Here is a 19,276-nt window from a genome sequence, read left to right on the forward strand (position 1 = left end):
TAATACTTGCTGGATGGTTGGATGGGCAATGGCTTGGTGGGTCCATGTCTGAACATACAAAGAGATGGATGAACGAAAGAGGGATGGATGGATGCAATGGTGTGCTGGAAAATAGCTATCAAAAAAACCAAAAAAGCAAAAAAAGCCCTCACTTGTACTGTCCTCCAATTTCCATACTGTAAATACTCCCATCATGGCTGATTTCAAGCTACCAAGATGACATCACTGAACACAGAGTTGGAAAGACATGGGCCAGATTGGTGCATACAAGTCTACGAGCAGCTCCTGTGCTCCACTGGATGGATGGATGGAAGGAAGGAGGGAGGAAAGGAGGGAGGGAGGGAGGGAGGGAGGGAGGGAGGGAGGGAGGGAGGGAGGGAGGGAAAGAAGATGGAGAGAAATAAAAGGGGAGGAAAGAAGGAAAGAAGGAGGGAAGGAGAACCATAAATAAATGTTCACCTAGAGAAGAAAATAAAAATACTCAGGAACCAGGCAATGCCAGAGAGAGCAAAGCCTGAGGAGCAGGAGACCTGGGTTCACCACCAGTCATCAGTCATCATGGACTAGGACTGAATCCACCCATTTGCTGGAGTAAATTATTTCTTTTTAAGGATGGGGGTGTGGGGTGGAGGGTGGGGTTCACATAATGCAGAACAGTAGTCCTCAATTATTTTTAAGAATTAGAAAACTTTTTCTTTCCACACGAAATCTTCCCTGGAAAACACAATAATTAAGGCTTTTATTAAGCATTTACTGTGTAATGAATACAGTCCAAGCACCTTGCATGGAATGCCCCATTGAATCCTCCCAACAAACCAGTGAGACAGATAATCTTATTATCATCAGTTTACCAGAAGGGAGGAGGCAGGTATCCAAGGTCACCTAGTAAGCAGGAGGTCCAGGTGATCTCAGTCCTAACCACTCTGCTCTCTTGCCTTGATAGAGCAGAAGGAAAAGAAGGAGCGACCAGCTGAACTGTCCCCTGCGGGCCTTAAGCCCTGCCTTAAGCCCAGCAATCTGGCCCTACAGAAAGCCAGATTGTTGGAAAAACAGCAAGAGGAACAGGTACTCGTCTTGGTTCTGCCCCTGGCTGGCTCTGCGTCCTTAGAAAAACCTTTTGCGTTCTCTGAGCCTTGGTTTTCTCATTTATAATACAATGTGATCACTCCCTACAACTATTATAAATTACACATTGGGCAATTCGCAGGAGCAGGAGCAGGAGGACTTCGGGAAAAACCGCTTGCATGAGTCACATCACATATGATTTATTTACTTCTAGGACAGCAAGACCCATCTGATTTAGAATGCATCCATTTTGGGGGGCCTTTCTGACATTCTGAAAACAGCTGGTAGTAATCATTTCTCTAACTAAATTAAATCTTATAGGGATGACTTTATTCTTAACAATACTTATTTTGAAAGTCATTTACTACTTAGTAATATTTAGTTTCTAGAACTGCCTTCATGTACCATTTTACAAATGTGGGTGAAATAAAACCTGGTTTGTGGGGGGAAGCAGCAAAGAACAAAAGGTTGTCAACCTATTGGGTATTACTTTCTTTGGGACTCATATCCCTTTGAAAATCTAAGAGAAATATGCATACTTCTCCTCAGAGAAATGCAGACCCTTTCCAAACTCTGAATGTAACTTTGGGATGGGAAGGATGAGGGGACTGCCAGCCCCAGCAGCCAGGCTCAGAGGGTCTTAGACACAAGAATGTTTCTGAGGCCCCAGGTAATTCTTCAGGTCCACATGTTCGCGTCCTCAATCAATGCAGAAAAATAGCCAGAAGCCACTCAGACAGTGCCTGAGATTTTAACATGAAGAATTCTCTTGATAAATAAATCTCTTAATGAAATACAAGCAATTAAGCTAAAAGTCCTATCAAATGCAACCTGTCACTCAGCAGCCTGACACTTAATTGAATTTCTTTTTCCATCCCCTGGCTCCTTTTCCCTGATAAACAAATTCATTCACTGCAGATCAAGTTTCCCTAACCTAGAAACCAGTGATAGTCAATCAACTAATTGACACAACAAAGACTTCTATTAAAAAAAAAAAAAGTTCCCCTAATTAAAGTGGGAATGGAATTGTAGAATACTCTGGTGCCTGATATTAATTACTCTGTGGTTAACCCTCTCCCTCCTCCCCAGGGACCTGGCAGCAGCCTGGGGGCATGAGGGAGCCCAGACCCAGATACAAGTCCAAGTTCCAGCTTCATCCTGAGTACGCTGTGTGACCTCCGGAGGTTGCTTCCCCTCTCTGTTTTTCATGAGGTGCAACAGAAGGGATAGAACAAGGTGACTTCCAAAGCTTTTTCCAGCTCTCTCCCATTTTATGATCCAGAAGACAGTCTGATGGCAGAGTCTTCTCTCTGTGGTTGCAGGTTAGCCAGAAGCCTTGAACTGAAAATACAACCCATCTTCTGTGGGCTCCTTCTGCCTCTGCCTGGTAAATGCAGCAGCTCCTGAATGCATACACCCCTCTCCCCATGCATCCACCCATACATCCCCAGCCACATGCCTTACACACATATTTATACCACATCTCCCTGCAGCACACTCCTTCATATCACACACGCACGCGCACACACACACATCCTACATCAAGACCAGGAGTGCACACACTGACGCACAGTCTCACACATGCATATGAAACACACACACACATCTAGACACATGCCCCTCTAGAGAAGAGATACCCTCAAAGCCTTATGCACACCCCCTTCTCCCTCAGCCCAGTGCATAAGCACACACACATGTAGCCCCAGACCCTTTTAGAGCAAATCCCCCTCAAAGAGGCCATGCACACATGCATTTGCAGATAAATGGGCACACACACACACACACACACACACACACACACACACACACACACACACACACAAATGTGAGCTGGGGTGGATGGGAGCAGGATTCAGCTTTGGCCAGGGGAGCTCCCAGGATCTCAGAAACCTGGCAACTGACCCAACAGGATTTCCAGGACTATCTGGGTTCTAAAGTTTCTTTTATTCAACTAAAGGCTGCCAAATACCTTCCCTACGCCAGGCATTGTGGGGAGAGTGGTGAACAGACAGACACCGAGCCCAGAAGCAGCTCTGCCCAGACTCAACAGCAAGTTGTGAGGGTCCTATCTTTGGGCTTTGACACACCCAAGGATCTAGTTTAGAGGTGGCTTTCTCAAAACATCACGGTCAAGGTGGCCTTTGAGCTAGGCCTTGCAGGACACAAGAAGGGGTTACCAGGCAGAAACACAACATGAACAAAGACAGGGAGGCTGATAAGTGGGGGGTACTGAAAGATAGTGCCATGCAGGAGTGTGGGCGGCCCAGCTCCTCTGCTCACGGTCTTCAGGGCTTGGGCAAGTCACTTAACATCTCTGAGCTTCAATTCCTCATCTGTAGAATGGGGACAATTCCTCATCTGTAGAAAGGGGACAATAGCTGTAGCACCAGAGAAGGACCATCCATTCCTCAACAACAGAGACTGAGCAGCCTCTCTGTGCCAGGCACTGTTCTAGGCACTGGGGCTTGCCGTGAAGACAGAAGAGACGATGAATACCAGCTCTCGGCATCATGTCTGCACACACTGGGCACTGGGTTGGCAGGGCCCCCAGGGATGCCAAGGGAGTAGAGTGAGTGCGAGGTCCCTTCAACCGAGTGTCAGTGGGAAGACTGGGCTCTGGAATAAATGGGGGCCTTTGGTACCCTGGAGCATGGAGGCCAGGAGGGAGCTGACAGAAGGGTGGCAGGGGCTGAGGCTGAGGCTGGGAGGCCGGCTTGGAGGGGATCGGGGAGAGCAGTTGGTCACGCAGCCCCCAGACTGAGGCTGCATCTCCAGGTAAGAGACGACGCCTCAGCCCCAAACCCTGTCTCCCACCCCCATTCCTCATGGGGACCCCTTCCAGGGCAGGGGCCTGGCTTCCCCTGCAGTTTGCAAAGCCAGGCCAGGGTGGTGATGAGGGGAGCACTTCCCTCCCCCTCAGGCACAGAATGCAGCTCTTGGCATCTCATGCTTTCTGTTGAGCTCATCTCCCTGTCTCTGTTTTCATGTTTTCCTCTCTCACGCTGGCTGTGTGGAGCACATCTCTCAGAAAATACTTGCTTTTGAAAGTTGTTGCCATAACAACCACTTCATTACACGCCAGGCCCAGTATCTCAGAAATGCAGAATCTTTCCTTAAAAGCGTGCGCTGCACATCAAAGGGGAATAGGAGCTCATTATTTTTACATTATTTTGCAGGCAAATAGATATTTTCCAATACACATTTCTTTTCTAAGTTGATTTTCTTGTTCAGTGGAAATGCACATTTCTTTCTTAACGCTTTCCTGCCTGCAGGGTTCAGGGCCTAGAAACCTAAGTTCCTCAAAGCAGGAAGGAGAAGGCATTTCTTTACCGGGATAGCCTTCCCTCAGCCCCCAACACTATAGGTTCATGAAGGATGGTTTGCTCTAATTCACAATTCAACTGTACCCAGAAATTCCAGAAAAGGCAGAAATTCTCAGTGTAGCATATATACACCTTCGTTGGTGGGGCTTGGTTCAAACCAGGATTTCATAACAAGTGAAGCTAATTAAAAGATCCAAATCAAAACCAAACAAACCAAACCAACAAAAAATCTCAACCATTTGGGATGGAGAGGTGTTCCAGGATTTGGTTTTCTAAACCAGAGGGCACTATCAGAATGTAATAGGTCCCTTCAAGTGAATGCCTAACATGTGTCTCCCCCGTCACTAACACATAAGCCCCATGATTATTGTCTGTTTGGCTCACAGCTTATCACCGGCCCCCAGAGCAGTCCTGGGCCCACAGGCACTCAGTAAATGTGTTTTGAATGGACTAATGAATGAACATGCTGTGAACACTACATCTTATAACAATCCTGCAAAGAAGGGATTATTATCCCCATTGTACAGATGAGGAGCGTGAGGTCCAAAGAAGTTAGTACAATAGTAATATGAAGAGTCATAATTACAGCTGGCACTTTACACTTTCTATGGAAGATAATATGCATACAGAAAAGGGCATCCATCTTGAGCACACATCTCCCCGTTTCATAAACTGAACACCCCTGAGGAACCAACATCTAGATCAAGAAGCAAAACATCTGGCAGGAGGAATGAGACTTTGACAGTAGCTTCTCAGGTAGCCTCATCACAATCCACTAAGTTGCTGCATGTTTGTTTTATGGGAATTTCTGCATCTACTTTACAACAGAAAAGGCACTACACCTCATGGCCACTATCGTGACATCTAATATCATTGATTAGTTTTGCCTGTTTTTGTGACTTCTGCAGATGGAGCCATATAGCGGGTCCTCTTTTGTGCCTGGCTTCTCTCCTTCATCGCGAGGTTTTTAAGATTCGCCCATGTTGTGGCCTATATATGACCATCATTCACCACTCTGCTAATAGCAGCTCATTTGTTTTTTTTTAATATACGTATTTTTAATGTTTATTTATTTTTGAGAGAGTGAGAGAGCGAGCACACACGAGTGGGGGATGGGCAGAGAGCGAAGGAGACGGAGGAACTGAAGTGCCTCCAGGCCGGCAGCAGAGAGCCCGATGCAGGGCTCAAACTCACACACCGGGAGATCACAACCTGAGCTGAAGTCAGACGCTTAACCAACTGAGCCACCCAGGTGCCCCTACTACCAATTAATTTTTAGTGAGCATTTATTATGTACCTCACAAGGTCCTGTGATCATCCCAACATTCTAAGATGAAGGCTTTATTTTGAGTGATCTGCCCGGAGGCCCACAAACAGTGAGTGGAGTATCGAACCCAGAACTTTACGGTCCCAAACTCCTGCTGTTGGCAAGAACCTCTTTCCTGGATGACTCAAGGCTATTGCTAAGAGAAGCACGGTCAATAGTGGGCTCGGCCAGGAGCGAGCAGGGAGCTTTTTGCTCCCACACCGAATGGCCCAGCATGCTATGTCCCAGCCTCTTGTGACTGTTTTTATGTGTCTCCAGTTCCTGACCTGTCCAGCTCTCAGCCGTTCCCACTTGCTGGTACGAATGTGCTTGCCAACAGGTTGCACCAATGGCTCTTCTGTTATTTCTAATCCACCATGACCAGGAAGCCAAAAATATTAGGGCTACTAGAATTGTGTGCAAAACAAGAGATAATGGCTATGAACGTGGACTTGCCAGTGAGTGAGTTTACAGACGTATCTGTATTGTGATACAATATCTGTGATAACTGCACTTGTTTGCTCCCTAGGCCCACAGACATAAAGTTTCTAGATCTCTAAGTGCCACTCTAATAGTTTTTCCCCCTTTTGACTGCTTCAGTAAAAAGTCTTTGGTTGGGGCCTGAGGGCTTCATTCTCATCGTGTTCCTGTAGCTTGTGCTGATGGTCAGTACCTGACAAGCTAGCTCAGGTTTATTGTAGTCCTGAAACTCCACAAGACAAAGGAACCAGGAGAAACAAAGCCCTTCGCAGCTCTCAGAGCTGAGGCGGTGATACCTGGGAGGGAACGGTTTCCCTCCATGGCCGGCGCCATGGCAGAGCTGGGGTCCTGTTATCTTGGGATTTCCCAGGTGACTCTGACTCCACCCTCCTGAAGGGCTCCCTCCCTTCCCCTCATGCTCCAAGGTGAGCGGTACACCTACCTGATGCTGGGCTTGCACTGGGTGCTAGGAACACTAACACAAGCAGGATGGGACCCAGGCAGCCTCTTCCCCTGGCAGCTCCCCTGTGCCCAGCCCTCCAAGCCGCCCAGGCCTGGGTAGCAGGGCCCTGCTCTAGTTCCTCACCCCAGCCTGTCTACTCTCCGTCAGAGCACTCACTTACCTCCACCGGGCACTTATTAGCTCTCAGTATATTTTTAACAAAAAAACTAAACTTTACTGCCTGCCTTAGCCCTCTTGGAAGAAGCCAAGTTTGCACCTATTAACCAATTCATTTCCATTTCCCTGGAAAGTTCACATCTGAGCTCTGAATTTTCTTCTGAACCAGTTTTTAATATCTTCCTGGTTCCTTCAGTAATTAATGGGTTAAAAAAAATCCTTGACATGGGTTAAAAAAAGAAAAAAGAATTCTGTCCCTTTAGGCTTTCACCCTGAGCATGAGCACTCCATTTTCCTGGTTTCACGCTCCCCTAAATCCTAGGCCTGACACCGGAGAGTGTCTCCCTTCACGGATAGAACAGCCATTTGCTTGTTTTCTGACACTTTTTGCAGCAGCCCTGATGGTTGTGCGATACAAAGCCACTCCGCCCTGAGCCCATAGCTCACATTTGGCAACTGTGTCCCTTTAATGGATGCACACGTGTCTATTGTGAGTACAAACATAATGGTTTCCATGGAGACATGGTCACAATGACTAATTAGACAAAAGAGGGTGTTTTTCAAAGCCTTGAAAGACATCATGGATGTAATAAACGAACATCATCTTATTCAATTGATGTATTCCTTCTCATTTCTCCCCAGAAACATCAATAAATGATCCCTGGTGACTTGACCTCAGATTGGAGTTGGACTCTTTGGCCACCAGTCAGAGCCTGCCAGATTCTCAGTTGCAGGATCCTGATCCTGGCATACATTCCAGAAACAGCCACGAGGCCACTCACCCCCTGCCAGCATTTCCAGACTGGGCCACCCCACTCCCATCCTACCTACTCACTCTCACGATGGCCATTTAGGGACCAGGGATGGGCTTAGGGGACCTCATCCTCTCCCTTCATCACACCAACCTGACTCAGCCATCAGCTGCCCCACAGGGAGCTCCCTACCACCTTCATTTATTAATTTCAGGGTGTTGGGAATGACTTTTATTGCTACCTCTCCCCCAGCAAAGCTGTGGGTAGTGAGTATTAACCGTCCTACATTTCAAAGAAAAGTAATCCTTCTCCCCAAGGAGGTGTACCCTAGCATAATGTACTAACAAAATCTCAGAGGTGAGAGAGAAAACAGCCCCAGGTATTTTTTTTTCCCAAAGACTGTACACAAACCTGCCTCAGATAATGCTGAGATGAGTCCAAAATCACACTACGTAACAGCAAAGAGAATACCTGGACAGAAATGCCTGAGCACAAGAAACAGATGCCAACTATGCAAACATATCAACCGACACCCCAAGAAAAAGAATCACCCAAAGGCAAAGAATCCAGTCTAGAAGAAAACATAACCCCAAATCCAGAAGAAAATTTCACATAAGTGCTCTCTGCTACAAAACTATATAATAATACAGATATTTTAAGGGCATAAATTCTCAAGACCAAATGTAAGAGAAGAGATGACAGCAGAGGACAGATGTCATCAAAATTTGGAAGATAAAACATAAATGGATGAGTGGTGACTAACCCAGGAAAAGAAAAAACTGAGACCTCTGTGTGGGGTCTGCAGGGTGGGGAAACCAGCAAAGAGAAAATGGACTTGAGCCACAGAATTCTGAATCAACCAGAATACCCCTGAAGGCTGAGGTACAAGAGATGCTGAAACAGGAGTGCCCAAGAGTCAGTACGACAAGCATCTAGAACGCCAGCCTCCTTTCCTGACTCTGCAAAGCTAGGAGATGATGCCTCTTACTCAGGAAAAAAAGGTGGGGAGTTTACTCCCTTGGGAGGTTGAAACCAGAGGCTCAAAAATAAACATCGGTCACTGCTAGCAGAGGGTATGAGGTGCTGTGCCAGAATCACCAGAATGAAGTGCCAACTGTGCACACTGAACAATGCAACACAGAGAAGTCCTTTCCCCGCTCAGCCCCAGAACAGGCTGGTGCCCTTGTACAGGGGAGCAAGCAACTCCTCTAGCCCGGAAGAAACCAGCTAGATGGAAAAGACTTGGAGATATCCATATTTGAGGTCTCCTGGTGGCACACCTTGTCCCCTGCCCCTTTACCCCAGAGTGAAGCCCACCAACCAGCAAACCCCTCTCCCCAAACTCACCCAGGGCTTATAGAATGTAACCCTGTTATTTAGAAATACAGATGTAAAACTAAAAGAAACAGCTTCAAGAGTTGGAAGAAGTTGGCAAGAATGAAGAAAGGCAAGAGGAAAGAGTTGATTTTCCTGGGAAGTACAATTTGACTTTTTAATCTATGTGCATTTATTCTTTTTTAAAAATAGAAAATATTTTTAGAAAAAGAAAAACAAACTTTGAGTAATAAATCTTTAGGCATTCTGGCAGAAAGAGCAAATCATCTGCAAAGGAGAAGAAGCATCAGGCTGGATTCAGGCTTCTATTAGGTGCTAGTCAAAGCCAGAAGATATTGGGAAAATGGGTATTTTCGATTAAAAGAGGTGTTGTGAGCCAAGATCATTCTGTCCTGCATAGATGTCGTTCAAGTATACAGGCAACAGGCAGACACTCGCAAATATTAGCTAACTCAGACTGTTATGAATCTCTCTTGTGAAAACTACTTGATAATAAAATCCAGCAAATGAAAAGATAAATAAAAAGGAGAAACTCAGGGAGGGAGAGGAAGACATCATGGCAAAGGACTGAGCACGAGCAATGAATCCATTTAAAATTAGGGTTTATACCAATGTTCAGATATGATTTCAAAGAAATACAAATGTTTTAAAACTTAGCAATATAGAATAATACAGAGATGAAGGATGAAGGGAAAGGAAGCAGGAGAAGGTTAGTGTCCTATTCTTTATAAAACAAGGAGTCCATCCATCTATCCATATTAACAGGTACACATGTCATTTAGGGATGCATGATTCTCAGTACGGGTCCAGGGGCACAGTAGATAATGCATCTGACCACAGATCAGAAGATTTTAAGAACACATGGTTCTTTTTGGGAAAATGCAAATTAAAAGCACAATGAAACGTTGCTACATATCTACTAGAATGAACAGACTGTAAATTGACAAAGCCAAGTGCTGGAAAGGACACAGAGCAACTGGACCTCTCCTACATTACTGGTGGAGATGCAAAATGTTCCCTAGGAAAACAGTTTGGCAGTTTCCTATACAGTCAAACACTTACCATTCAACCAGACAATTCCATTCCCAGCCGTACTTGCCTGAGACAAAGGAAAGGTTGTGGCCACAGAAAACCCTGGATGCAATTGTTTAGAGCAGCTTTACTCAAATTGACTGAAACTGGAAAGAACCCAAATGTCCTTTAACTGGTGAGCAGATCAACCAACTGTGGTACATCTTTACAATGGACTTAGCAATAAAAGGAGTGAATTACTGCAACACACAACATGGTTAATCTCAAATGCATTACGCTAAGTGAAAAAGAAAGTCAAAAAGCTATCTCCTGTATGAGTTTTGTGATTTTCTGGAAAAGGTGACACTATAGGTATAGAAAACAGATCAGTGTTTGCCAAGGTCCAGGTGTGGAAGGAGGAGTTGACTGCAAAGGGACACAGAGATTTGCCAGGGGGGAGGGGGATTTCTGCATCTTGACTGTAGGGTGATTACGTGACTGTGCATTTGTCAAAGCTCACAGAACGGACTGTATGCTGCTCTGTGAAAAATGGATTAGGGAAGGAATGGAAAAGTTAGTCACAGACTTTTCACAGAATCTGCCCATGTCTTTTGATTTAATGGACAATTTTATGTTGGTCTCTCAAAAATTCTATCATTGGATTAATTGAAGTATTTTATCTTAGAAGAATACCATTGCTAAATGTGCTTATGATAAAATATATGTATTTTTTAAAGTTTATTTATTTTGAGAGAAATCATGCACATGCAAGCAGGGAGGGGCAGAGAGAAGGAGAGAAGGAGAGAGAGAAGGAGAGAGAGACTCAGGGCCCAATCTCACAAATCGTGAGATCATGACCTATGCCAAAATCAAGAGTAGGCTGTTCAACAGACTGAGTCACCCAGGCATCCAGTGGGATCTTTTAGGAAATAATTACACTGGTGATGAAATACTTACTCAAAGTTCAAAAATTCCTTTGGTTTCACTGGTTTCCTTTTCTTCTGTTAATATCAAATAAAATTACATTTAATGACTTTTGTTTTCAAAAGTACCCCATTTTATAAAAGTATTTCTATCTACCTCTCTGTCTAGAAACTCCACATAGAAATAGTTGTGGGTTTTTTCTTATTTATTTATTTATTTATTTATTTATTTATTTATTTTGAGGGATGGTGCATGTGTGGGGGGAGGGGCAGAGAGAGAGAATCCTGACATGGGACTCCACCTCACAAACCATGAGATCATGACCTGAGCCAAAACCAAGAGTTGGACACTTAACCGACTGAGCTACCCAGGCACCCCATTCACATAGAAAGTTTGAATGGTGGGGTTTTTTTTTTTAATATTTATTTATTTTGTGCTCGCTTCGGCAGCACATATACTAAAATTTAATATTTATTTATTTTGAGAGAGAGTATATGCAAGCAGACAAGGAGCAGAGAGAGAGGGAGAGAGAAATCCCAAGCAGTCTCTCTTAACACAGAGCCCGATGTGGGGTTTGAATTCACGAACTGTGAGTTCATGACCTGGGCCAAAACCAAGAGTCGGATGATTAACCGACTAAGCCACCAGGTGCTCTTGAATGGTGGGTTTCTTTCTTTTTTTTTTTTTTTTTTTTTTTTGAGGGAGTGAGGGTCTTTTTTATTGTAACTTCTATATTTTTTTACATATTAATGTGTGTTCATTTTTATGAACACTGTATGTCATTCCCTGACCCCACCCTAGCGGCAATCACAGCTCCCTCTCTTCTCTCTCCTGGCATACATGTCACTCTCTTTATTCTGGAAGTGTTGTCATGCCTGTCCCACCTCCCTTCTGGACTGCACAGTCATGAGGGGCAAGAGTTCTGCCTTGCTCATTCCAGTATCCCATGACGGGCCATGGTCCACACAGTAAGGCTCAATGCAGGCTGCCAGAACAGAGGAGACCACAGATAAAGCTGGAGGAGAAATCCTTCCTAAGTGTGAAAAGTACCAAAAACTGTTTTCAATCCTGACCTCAGGTGATAGTTTCCTTTTGTCTACTTTCCTACAACATGAGGGAGAAATTAAGGGCAAGAGGCAACATGGCTAAAAGCTTAGCTCACAAGAACACTAGGGGAGGAGACACAGCCATCTGACTACCTAACATCTAGTGAAATGTCTCTCCTCCTAGTGACAGAATGAGCCTGGGTGAGAAACCTGGTGGTTGGGATTCTAGAACTATGAATAAACAAAGAGAACTTAGGATGGGATGGGCCACGGAAGCCTGGAAGACACTAAGGTCTCTCAAGCAGAGACTAATAAACCCCATAGACTACTTGGCATTGATGGAAGTCAACAATAATCATTTGTAAGCCATTCGCAAACACCAGGACACAAGATCACTTGTTATTGTGATTGTTATTGCTATTGTTATTCACTGAGGAATGAATTCAAATTATGTGTCCTGTGGAACTGGGTATACAAGGTATTGAAGATGAATCCCTTAGCCAATGAATGAGCCAAGTCCACCACCCAATGCATCTCAACAGGGCTCTATTGTTCTTTCTTGGTCCTTAAGAGTCCCCAGCCACTCCCAAGAAGTGATGAAACTCTGTTTTTGTGTAAAAATGGCACTGAAAATAAATTCAATTGCTTATGTCGGTAATGGAAGTGAAGAGGAAGTGAAGGCATCCAGGAAAGTGAGGTAGACTCCACACTGAAAAGGAACATCATATTATACTGCAGTTTGAATCTGTCATGTGAATGACTTCAATACATACTCAACAAGGAAGCCAGAAAACATATCTTGTGAAACTTTCAGCAAGTGCTCCTGTCATGGCCAAAAGTGCTTATCAAATGAAAGCTCAGTTCATTCCTTCATTCGGTCCTTCATTTGGGGGCACCTGGCTAGCTCAGTCAGGTGAGAACTGAGAACACGTGACTCGTGATCTATGGGTTGTGAGTTTGAGCCCCATGTTACGGGTAGAGATTACTTAAAAATAAAATCTTTTTTAAAAGTCCTTCATTCAATTCAACCATTATTACTGATGTCCTATCAGGGCCCAGGCACTGGTCCTGGCCCTGAGGATGTAACAGTGAGCAGAGCAAGGTCCCAGAGCAAAGTTTCCATGATCACACCATCAGTAAATATCATACAACAACAAAGTAGAAAGATCCTTAATGATCATCTGGTCTGGCCCTTCTTTTTCCAGATGGGTACACTAAGCCCCAAAGAAAGGAGGAAGTTAGTCAGGACCATGTGGTCACCAAGGGTCAAAACCATAGCTAGGACTCAGGGTCTGGTCCTCCCTCCCAACCTAACACCAGCTCCCACTTTCCTACCCTTTACAATTTGGCAGAGATCCCCTGGACGCTGCCGTGAGCTGCCCCAAGATGCTCTTTAGAGCTCTTGCAAAACATTTTGTTTTGTATCACACCTGTGGTGACAGCTGAGTTAAACTGAATGTTCACAGTCATTATGCACAGAAACCTCACACGAGCCTCATCTACGGGGTTTCAGAATGAATCCAGTTTCCAAACTCTCCTCTCTCCAGTTTATCACATGTCTGTATATGGTAAGCTTTAGAAAATGAGTCTAATAATTAGTCATCTTGGCTTAGTTAAAGACAACAGTATGTTCTCCAATTTCACTTTGTTTTTAACAAGAGAGTGATGCCAACGGTAATTTTCACCGTGGTTAAAATATGCTTCTCAGTTGGTCCCTGCAGTTAACTGAGACAGCTCTGGTCCCTGCACCTGCACAGGACTTGCCCACGGCTCACTCTTTAACCAGGCTGTGCCCCCCCCAAGCCCCACCCAGGTGCCTTCCTTCCACACACATTCACATCTCTGACACCACCTGTGTACTAGGCACAAGACTAGACACTTGGCACTCACCATTATATTTAATCATCTTTGCAAGATAAACTTTACTGCCCCATTTTGAAGATGAGAAATTTGAGAACCTGAGGGTACTGGTCCCTGTCTACTGCCCAAACCCCACATGCAGACACTCTCCCCCTTTCTCCCTGCACTCCAGCCATGCCACCTTCTTGAAGTTCCTCAAAGGCAACGAGCTGGTTCTCATCTCAGGGCCTTTGCACATGCAGAGTCTCCTACCTGAAAAACTCTTCCCCCCTCTTAACTCCTAGTCACCCTTCAGATCTCAATTCAAGCATAATTTCCTAAGGGAAGAATCCCTCACACCCTCCCCCATACTCCTGTAGTTCTTCTTCACTCACATAGCACCCTGAGGAAGTTCCTCTTCCTTCAAAGCAGCTATTACAATTTGTAGTTTCATATTTGCGGGATTATTTGCTATTATCTAACTCCCCACAAAAGCATGAACTCTAGAAAGGCAGGGACAGTGTCTGTCTTGTCTACCACTATATCCCCACACCTGGAAAGTACACATAATATGAGTTTAGTTACTATTACTGGATAGATGATGGACAATGAACAGTTGAGAAATACTATACAAAACCCAAGAAAAACCAAAAAAATCCAAAACCTTGTCACCCATCCAGGTAAGTAATGAAGCTAAAACGCAAGCCCAAGCCCCCAACACTCAACCCTACTTACACTGTGTGATAATCTTCTGTTCCGCCCCACCCCCAACCAACACACACACACACACACACACACACACACACACACACACACACACCAGCCCCAAACCCTGACCCTAGAAGACTGATGGGTGGAGCAAAGGTTCTCAAAACTCTCCAGGCCTCCTAACCTTGCTGTCCTAACCGGACCCCCCATCCCACACACCTGGAGATTCAGAGGTGCTGATCCATGGGTCCAAGAAGGACCCCAAACCTGGTTAGCAAGCACCCAGGTAATTCTGAAGGGAGCGTGTCCCAGACCTCCGTTTGAGGATCCCTAGACTAGGGTGAATCCAGAAGAACCCGCATTTGGGAGGCAGAGGAGCCGCCAAACCCTCCACCCCCCAGGCCGCTAACTTGCTGGCGAAGCTGCTGCAGAAACTGGGGCCGTACTGCCCTCTGGCGGTCAGAGTGGCACTGGAGCTGCCGGGCTTCCGAGAGGGCGCTCGCTGTTGGTGCACCCCACAGCCGCTGATGTCTGGGGCCCAGCTCTGCCCGGGGACACAGCACCTGCGTCTGGTCCCTGACTCTTCAAAGACTTCTCCGGGACTTTTTTCTCTTCATAAATGATGCACAGTGTTTTCCAAACTTCAGGTTTTTTGGGTAACACCTTCAGCATTTTGCCCATCTCATATGCTACCTGAATTACTTTTACTTAATTTTTTCTTTAAAAGTATGTATGTGAAATAACTCATTTAAAAAGAGAACTCCGGGGGCGCCTAGGTGGCTCAGTCGGTTAAGCGGCCGACTTCAGCTCAGGTCATGATCTCAAGGTCCATGAGTTTGAGCCCTGCATCGGGCTCTGTGCTGACAGCTCGGAGTCTGAAGCCTGCTTCAGATTCTGTGTCTCCCTCTCCCTCTGTCCCTCCCCATTCACACTCTGTCTCTCAAAACTGAATAAACATTTAAAATATCTATTATCTATTTAGATAGATAGATGGATAGATAGATAAATAAAGGAGCAAGTCCACAATAGATAGAAAAAAAAACAGTTCCACTTACAATAAATAGGGGCTGGGGAGAGGGTGGGGAAGATGTGAAAGAGTGAAAAAAAAAAAAGGCAAGAATTACCAAATGTTTTTAAATAAAAATATTAGCAGTTTATAACGAAAAATAAATGGCTTGCCCAGGTGGTAAAACCATAAAGAACAGCACAGAAATTATCATAAAAGTCAGGATAGGGGTTATTTCCGGGTGAAGGGGGAAGGCTGTAATGGGGGGGGGGGGGGGATTTTCTGGGAAACCCAATTTTCCTTAATCTGGGAAGTAGTTATAATCATATGTTAACCTGTATATATATATGGGCTGTTATGTTTTTTCTGTATTATTTATTTATTTAGAGAGAGAGCACATGCATGCGAGCAGGGGAGAGGGACAGAGGGAGGGAGGGAAGTAGAGAGAAAGACAGAGAGAGAAAGAATCTTAAGCAGGTTCCACACACAGCATGGAGCCTAACACAGGGCTCAATCCCATAACCCTGGGATCACGACCTGAGCTGAAATCAAAAGTCGGCCACTCAATCGACTAAGCCACACAGGCGCCCTTGTTTTTTTCTGTATTTTTATCCCACAATATAAAGTACTATAGAAATAAAAAAGCAGTGAAATACAAGTAATTTACAAATGCACAGGTGAAAATAAGGGAGGTGAAGCTGAGCTCTGGGATGTTAGCAGTGGCCCTGGGCCTGGAAGAGACAGCAGGACAGGACCAGAAGCCCCATAAACCGGCTGATCAACGAGAGGCCTCCCCGTGGTCCAGCTCCAGGCAGCAGCCCCTCCACCACACCCTGAAACCTCCTACCAACTGAAGCCCACTCCCAGTTTTATTAAATGTGTGTGTCCATGCATCGCTAAGCAATTTGGAAAAATATGCACTACACGCTATTTTCTTCTTCATATACTTTTGCATTTTCTGATTTGTTTTTATAATAAGGTTTGAAAATGAGAAAATACAGTCATGTGTCAAGGAAGTAAAGCAGTACAGTTTTTTGTGTTTTGTTTTGTTTTTAATTTTTTTTAATGCTTTTTTATTTGTTTTTGAGAGAAAGAGAGAGACAGAGCGTGAGCAGGGGAGGGGCAAAGAGACACACAGAATCTGCAGCAGGCTCCAGGCCCTGAGCTGTCAGCACAGAGCCTGACGCGGGGCTTGAACTTGTGTCCTGAGCCAAAGTCGGCCACTTAACCAACTGAGCCATCCAGGCGCCCGAAAGCAGTATAGTTTTGAGATCAAATATGGGAATGAAGAGGTCTGGGGGTAAAGCCTTCATTTTGTCCTTCAATTGCTAAAAGACTTTCGGCAAGTCCTTCCCCTGTCTAGGCCTCCATCTCCTCATCTGTTCAGTTAGAAGGGTGTGCCAGCTCTTCATCCCCAGTCTCCACCCACCCATTTTCCTACCCTGCTCTGTGTCCTGAAGGTTGGCTCTGTGGACACCCTTGTTGGCTGGCTTCTGGTAGTGGAGGCTGGAAGGCAAGAGAGAAGTAGGGGTGTTTCCTCCCTGCCACCTTCCTTCTTTGGGTCTCATTTTGAGCAGTAGTCAATTATTATGAATAACCATGATCATAGTCATGTGGTTCTTTATCCCAAATTGTTTCAAAGACATGAGATATGTGAGAGGCAGGAAAAGCATTTGATGGGCAATCCAAGATTTTTGTAACCTTGGGTACAATTAATACAAGAGGCAGGACTTCTAACCCACAAATAAAACTGACTCAAGAAAACATGGCTCATTAAAAACAACAGCACTAACAAAATGACAGAAGACCGAACATAATAGGTGCCACAATAAATGTGCATAGATTAAATTCAAGACTCAGGATGGACCCAAAACCAAAATCCAAATTTTTAACCAAAAAGTGAGATTTTCCCGCTGTTCCACGGTAGCGTGCTAGAGGACCCAGGAACACTAAATCCCACCCTGCCATCCACTCTTCCTTACAAAGTGCCCAAGGCACAGACTCTCCAGAAACAAAGGAAAATGGTAAACAAGTTTCCACATTATTATGATTGGGCGTGAGCCCTGACCACAGGTTCCATGAAAACCCAAATCCAAATCTGACAGCCAGCTATTCTAGTGGACCCCTAGAACAAAGTCACCAGTACCTAGATTGCCACATATAGCAAGTAAAAATACTGGATTCCCATTTAAATGCAAATTTCAGACACACACCAAGTAATCTCTTAGCATAAACATATCCCATGCAATATTTAGAACATACTTGCACTAAAAAAGTGCCACTGTTTATCTGGAATTCAAGTTTAACTCGGTGTTCTGTATTGTATATAGCTACCCAGCACACCATAGCAGGTGAATCAGAAAATGAGAGCCGAGGAAGGGGAAGCTGGCACACAACCCCCACCCTGCCACACGGCAGGGGGGATGCGGAAGATGAGGAAGAGTGGATTTATCAATCTGTAATCTGGCCAGCGCGGTCAGCAGCTCCTCCCGGGGAGATGTCAGAGCAAGCAAAGGGCAGTGGCTTCCCCTCCCCGTACTCACATAAGTGCTGTTTACGAAAAGCCCACATGCAGTGAAATGCCACGGAAAGGTTAAAAGTGAAAGGATTTCCAGATGACTGACAGTGGTGTACTCTTAACTGCTTTTTTGCCAGATGCCTGCCGAAATGGTCAAAGGAAAAACACAGAAAAATCTGTATTAGTATATAAACCAGGGAGGAGCCCAGACCACATGCTAGAATCCTTCAAGTGAGACATAATGCTAGGAAAGCCCACCCAGTGAAGCGCTGGCTAGTGGTGTGCTGGGAGAGCTGGATCTGGCCAGCTCCTTGTGAAACCACTGGTAGTTACAGTGGGAGAGTTCATACCATGGAAATCAGCAGATGCGATAGGTTGGGGACTTTTTTTTTTTTTTTTTTAAAGAACTGGTCATTAAACATTTGTTGGACTGGCTGTGCCGTAAATCACCAAATAAGAAGAAATAGATGTGTGAGTAAGCTGAAGGGACCCTGAAGCAGAGGCAGTCAGCGCCCCTCCCATATGCATGGTCCCATGCATGGGTTCCCCTCCCATATGGAAGGTCCAGTATGTTCTGCCTAACCTCCAGTCTCCACATCTATTTGTAGTACCAAGACTGCCCATGCTTGGAAGGTCAGAAGGGCCAAGGAGCTTATAAACCCCCTGACATAGCTGTCAACAGATGAGTCTTATGGAAGTCGGGGTATACGTGTTCCAGTTCCCTGACCCCTTGGGTGGGGCAATTCCAGGTTGTGTTTTGTACCATTCCCCATTACTTCCCCAAAGGCCTTCAGATGCCCACCGAGGTAGCTGGATTAACCACTAACACTTTAATCTTTGCCAGCCTTTGCTAGTTTCCATATATATTTTTCTGAATACAATTTTTGCTTGGTTTTCTTATTATGGAAAAATATGTGCATTGAAAGCTTTAGAAAGTACAGAAGACATACCATGACAGTGTTTGTCTCATTCTTTTAAAATATTTATATACGTATACAGATATATCTCACTTCCCCGCTCTCTAGAGACTTACCTGAAGACACTACTTGAGTCTGAATCCTTATCTCAGGCTCTGCTTCTGGGGAAACCCAAGTGAAAACAGAGCTACATCTCCAGCAGGACTCCATGCAATGGACAAGCTCAAAGCAATAAGGAGTAGGAAAGCTAATGCTTCAGAGCAGCTGTAGGGGACCGATGCTTGGTGTTGATGTTAACCCTTGGCTGGGTGCTTCAGACAATTCAGCCTCCAAGGTAACAAAACAAAAGGACAGCAAATCCTATCTGCGCTGAGACTGGTACAGCTTCCTACAGAGATACATAGACATCCCCCACTGCAGTGCCCCC

The 19,276-nt window shown here is 45.0% G+C and overlaps 1 protein-coding gene across 4 annotated transcripts in view; it reads right to left on the reverse strand.

Annotated features, from left to right (window-relative positions):
- The window catches only part of TOX2 (TOX high mobility group box family member 2), a 275,373-nt gene that overhangs the window by 238,977 nt on the left and 17,120 nt on the right, over positions 1–19,276 (reverse strand). The gene's annotated exons all lie outside the window — the stretch shown is intronic.

This window comes from Felis catus, chromosome A3 (genome assembly GCF_018350175.1).
Source record: "Felis catus isolate Fca126 chromosome A3, F.catus_Fca126_mat1.0, whole genome shotgun sequence".
Classification (NCBI taxonomy): Eukaryota; Metazoa; Chordata; class Mammalia; order Carnivora; family Felidae; genus Felis; species Felis catus.